This window comes from Mus musculus, chromosome 9 (genome assembly GCF_000001635.26).
Source record: "Mus musculus strain C57BL/6J chromosome 9, GRCm38.p6 C57BL/6J".
NCBI lineage: Eukaryota > Metazoa > Chordata > Mammalia > Rodentia > Muridae > Mus > Mus musculus.
Window position 1 is genome coordinate 31,779,174 of NC_000075.6, and position 6,000 is coordinate 31,785,173.

Here is a 6,000-nt window from a genome sequence, read left to right on the forward strand (position 1 = left end):
TCAGAATGGCTAAGATCAAAAATTCAGGTGACAGCAGATGCTGGCATGGATGTGGAGAAAGAGGAACACTCCTCCATTGTTGGTGGGATTGCAGGCTTGTACAACCACTCTGGAAATCAGTATGGCGGTTCCTCAGAAAATTGGACATAGTACTACTGGAGGATCCAGCAATACCTCTCCTGGGCATATATCCAGAAGATGCCCCAACGGGTAAGAAGGACACATGCTCCACTATGTTCATAGCAGCCTTATTTATAATAGCCAGAAGCTGGAAAGAACCCAGATGCCCCTCAACAGAGGAATGGATACAGAAAATGTGGTACATCTACACAATGGAGTACTATTCAGCTATTAAAAAGAATGAATTTATGAAATTCCTAGCCAAATGGATGGACCTGGAGGGCATCATCCTGAGTGAGGTAACACATTCACAAAGGAACTCACACAATATGTACTCACTGATAAGTGGATATTAGCCCCAAATCTAGGATACCCAAGATATAAGATACAATTTGCTAAACACATGAAACTCAAGAAGAATGAAGACTGAAGTGTGGACACTATGCCCCTCCTTAGAATTGGGAACAAAACACCCATGGAAGGAGTTACAGAGACAAAGTTTGGAGCTGAGATGAAAGGATGGACCATGTAGAGACTGCCATATCCAGGGATCCACCCCATAATCAGCATCCAAACGCTGACACCATTGCATACACTAGCAAGATTTTATCGAAAGGACCCAGATGTAGCTGTCTCTATGCCGGGGCCTAGCAAGCACAGAAGTGGATGCTCACAGTCAGCTAATGGATAGATCACAGGGCTCCCAATGGAGGAGCTAGAGAAAGTAGCCAAGGAGCTAAAGGGATCTGCAACCCTATAGGTGGAACAACATTATGAACTAACCAGTACCCCGGAGCTCTTGACTCTAGCTGCATATGTATCAAAAGATGGCCTAGTCGGCCATCACTGGAAAGAGAGGCCCATTGGACACGCAAACTTTATATGCCCCAGTACAGGGGAACGCCAGGGCCAAAGAGGGGGAGTGGGTGGGTAGGGGAGGGGGAGTGGGTGGCTATGGGGGACTTTTGGTATAGCATTGGAAATGTAAATGAGCTAAATACCTAATAAAAAATGGAAAAAAAAACAATATGAACTAATCAGTACTCCCAGAACTCATGTCTCTAGCTGCATATGTAGCAGAAGATGGCCTAATCAGCCATCATTGGGAAGAGAGGCCTCTTGATCTAGCAAACTTTATATGCCCCAGTACAGGGTAATGCCAGGGCCAAGAAGTGGGAGTGAGTGGGTGGGGGAGCAGGGCGGGGGGAGGGTATAGGGGACTTTTGGAATAGCATTTGAAATGTAAATGAAGAAAATATCTAATAAAAAATAAAATAAATAAATAAATAAATAAATAAATAAATAAAACCGCTAGGTATACAAAATGAAGGAAGTGTTTTGAAAGCTGCAAGAGAAAAAAAATACAAGTCACTTACAAAAGAAAACCTATGAGAATAACAGCTGATTTCTCAGTGAAAACTGTGAAAGCCACAACAGTCTGGAGCAATGCATTCCAAATCCTAGATGACTATGATCACTAACCTAGACTAATATACCCAGCAAAACTGTTTACCATTGTTAAAAGAGAAAGAAAAGCTTTCTACAATATAAACAGCCTTTAAAATTTTATCCAACTGAAGGGGTTTGCAGCCCCATAGGAGGAACAACAACATGAACTAACCAGTAACCCCAAAGAAACTAAAGACTAAACCACCAACCAAAGAGTACACATGGAGGGACCAATGGCTCTAGCTGCATATGTAGCAGAGGATGGCCTAGTCGGTCATCAATGGAAGGAGAGGCCCTTGGTCCTGTGAAAGTTCTATGCCAGGAAGCAGGAGTGGGTGGGTTGGTGAGCACGGAGAGGGGATAGGGGGTTTTCGGAGGGGAAACCAAGAAAGGGGACAACATTTGAAATGTAAATAAAGATCTAATAAAAAAAATTATCCAAAAACCAAATCTAAAGAAAATACAGGAAACAGTATTTTGGGCTAAGAGAGGAATGAGCCAAAAGACTGGGAAAAGTCATGATGTCATGATTACTAAAACACAAAATGCCACTGAGAACACAAATAACAAAATAAAAAGCTACCAACACATTGATCACAATTAATACACACATTTCAATAACTCTAAATAGTAATGACCTCAATTCTCCCATCAAAAGATACAGGCTGGCTGAATAGATCAAGAAACAAAACCCATCTATCGTCTACAAGAAACACATCTTGCTGGGTGGTGATGGTGCATACCTTTAATCCCAGCACTCAGGGTTTAGCAGCAGGTGGATCTTTATGAGTTGGAGGCCAGCCTGGTCTACATGGTGAGTTCCAGAGCAGATAAGACTCCACATAGAAATCCTATCTCAAAAAACCAAAAGGAGGAAGAAGATGAGAGAGAGAGAGAGAGAGAGAGAGAGAGAGAGAGAGAGAGAGAGAGAGAGAGAGAGAGTTTAAGCACCGCTTTAGAGTAAAAGTATGGACAATAGAATTTCCATCAGATTGGACCAGGATGCAAGAGACATCTCTATCCTAATATCTAACAAGATAGACTTCAAACTAAAATGATTGGAAGAAATCAAGAACAGTTCATTTTTTTATTAGATATTTTCTTCATTTACATCTCAAATTCTATCCCCAAAGTCCCCTATACCCTCCCCCTACCCTGCTCACCAACCCACCCACTCCTGCTTCCTGGTCCTGGCATTCCCCTGTACTGGGGCATATGATCTTTGAAAGACCAAGGGCCTCTCCTCCTATTGATGGCTGACTAAGCCATCTTCTGCTACATATGCAGCTAGAGTCATGAGCTCTGGAGGTACTGGCTAGTTCATATTGTTGTTCCTCTTATAGGGTTGCAGACCTCTTCAGCTCTTGGGTACTTTCTCTAGCTCCTCCATTGGGGGCCCTGAAGAACAGGTCATTCTTATCAAGGGAATAATTAACCAATAAGACATTACTATCCTAAACATGTATGCACCAAACCCTGGTGCACCCAATTTCATTTTTTAAAAAATGTATTACTGGATGTCTTATTCAGGGTTTCTATTCCTGCACAAACATCATGACCAAGAAGCAAGTTGGGGAAGAAAGGGTTTATTTGGCTTACACTTCCATACTGCTGTTCATCACCAAGGAAGTCAGGACTGGAACTCAAGCAGGTTAGGAAGCAGGAGCTGATGCAGAAGCCATGGAGGGATGTTCTTCACCGGCTTGCTTTCCCTGGCTTGCTCAGCCTGCTCTCTTATAGAACCCAAGACTACCAGCCCAGGGATAGTCCCACCCACAAGGGGCCTTTCCCCCTTGATCACTAATTGAGAAAATGCCTTGCAGTTGGATCTCATGGAGGCACTTCCTCAACTGAAGCTCCTTTCTCTGTGATAACTCCAGCTGTGTCAAGTTGACACAAAACTAGCCAGTACACTGGATTTAAAAGACAGAAATCTAAAGATTTAAAGACATCAACCCCCAAATAGTAGGTGATTTCAGTACCCCACTTTCTTCAATACATAGGCCATCTGGACAAAAAATAAATAAATAAACAGAGAAACAAAAGGAGCAGTCCTAAATTACTTCTACAAGCTCAGTATCACTCTAATCTTAAAACCAGGTAAAGGCAAAACAAAAACAGAAAGCTGGCTCTCCTTTTCTGGCTGGAACCACGAGGCTGTTCCAGAGAAGAAAAAGAAGGTTGCCACTGTGCCAAAAACCCTTAAGAAAAAGGTTCCTGCTGTGAAAAACAAAAACAACAAAAACTCATAAGAAAAGGGTTTCTGCTGTGCCAAAAACCTTTAAGAAAAAGTGAAGTAATTTCCAGAGTTGAAGGTGACACTCCTGAGGAAGAAGTTTGCCCTGAAGACACTGCAAAAGGCATGGAAGAAGCTCATCTATGAGAAGAAAAAGCACTATCACAGGGAGTACAGGCAGATAGATGTACCGCACTGAGATTCGGATGGCCAGGATGGCAAGGGAAGCTGGGAACTTCTATGTGCCTGCAGAACCAAAACTGGCCTTTGTCATCAGAATCCGAGGTATCAATGGAGTAAGCCCAAAAGTCCGAAAGGTATTGCAGATCTTCAATGGCACCTTTGTTAAGCTCAACAAGGCTTCAATTAACATGCTGTGGATTGTGGAACCATACATTACATGAGGTTACCCCAACCTGAAGTCAGTTAACAAGCCCATCTACAAGCGAGGCTATGACAAAATCAACAAGAAGCAGATCGCTTCGACAGATAATTCCTTGATTACTCGACCTCTAGGTAAATTTGGCATTGTCTGCATGGAGGATCTAGGTTATGCGATCTATGCAGTTGGGAAAGGCGTCAACGAAGCAAATAACTTCCTGTGACCCTTCAAATTTTCTTCCCCACGAGGTGGAATGTAGAAAAAGACAACTCACTTTGTAGAAGGTGGAGATGCTGGTAACAGGGAAGACGAGATAAACAGGCTTAGTAGACAGATTAACTAAGGTGTCACCCATGGTATTTTTGTAATCTAGTCAGTTAATAAACAGTCACAGCTTAGCAAATTGAAAAAAAGAAAGAAAGAAAGCTGCAGGCCAATATCCTTGATGAACACTGATTCAAAATGCTTAATAAAGATGGTAAAAAAGTACATAGTTTGGCCTGAGATCACTCCCACCTAGTACCAGGGGGCCGTGGGTGGTAAGAACAAGCCTGAGATGACCTTGAGCTGAGTGCAACATAGGCCTGGGAAGACCACACCCTAGACAATCTCTGCCTGGTAACACACAGCACAGGTGGGGCATAGCACTCCTGAGAGGACCCCAGACACTCAGAGGCCCTAGGTGCCACTAACATGAGCAAGTAAGTGGTGGAAAGATAGAAGAAAAAGAGAAGCAGAAGGATGAGTGCACAATGAGAAGAGGCAGAACTGGAGACTTGAGGATAGGGAGGAACAGCCTGATGTAACTAGTCAGTGATGCCACTTAAGGCCATCTTGATGTCTTGACCCATGCTTCCATTGAGGGCTATGTCAGGTTATGCCCTGTATCAGTAGAGGTCTGTTACCACCAAAGGCCAGGTGTACATCCCTTGTCTGGACTGCCACCTAGGGCCATATTGATGTTTGAAGGCTGTGCAGAGCTAACCCCACCCCTTACCTGGGCATCATGGTAGAACTGCTCTTGATGGCATCAGGGCAGGACAGTTGGCACACCCCACAGTTACCCCATCTATAAACTGCTAGAGCATATTAAGGGTTCAGTCCTGTGGATCCAGAGCTGCAGGATCTCCATGATGCAGGGCAACAACAGGATGTCTGAGAGGAGTCTTGGTGGTGATCTAGTATTGATGATGTGGCAGTGGTTGGAGGCCTCAAGCTAGACCAATGACTCATTGCAGTAGACATTTGCAAGTAAAGAGGTGTGGACAAGGCTGATAAACTGTGGCACACAACATCTTCCACAACAAAATCTTGTTGTTTGGTGGTTAGAAGTTACAGGGGAATGAGGGCAGGTGCTGGGGGACAAGGAGATGAGTGTGCTGTTCATGATAAATTGATGGAAGGTTGGATTTAAAAAAAACTACCCAGCTACATATGTTTGATACACATATTAGACTGTTGCAGGTATTTGATCACTTTGTAAACCCCAATTCTTATTGTGGTGTGGCTCTGCCTTAGCACACACCTTTAATCCAAGAGTCAACCCTAGGTCAAGAGGTGGAGCAAGTGCTGGGGTTCAGGAACTGCCACACAAACCATATGAATACCGACCTCAACTGAGCAAGATAGTTTATTGAATGCACACCCTAAGACCAATCGATCAGGGCCACAAAATGGATTCAGGAGCCTTCTTATAGGAAAAAAAAAACAAGTCCAGAAGCTCAGAAGGCAAGGGTGGAGGCAGTACTACATTCTGGCTAACTAGACAAAGTAGTATTTGAAGTATTTAAGACAGAGTTGGCGAGAAAGGAGG

General features: G+C 43.5%; 1 pseudogene; it reads left to right on the forward strand.

Moving 5' to 3' along the window:
• The window catches only part of Gm8171, a 61,973-nt pseudogene extending 57,443 nt beyond the window's left edge, over positions 1-4,530 (forward strand).
• The last annotated feature ends 1,470 nt before the right edge of the window (positions 4,531-6,000 follow it).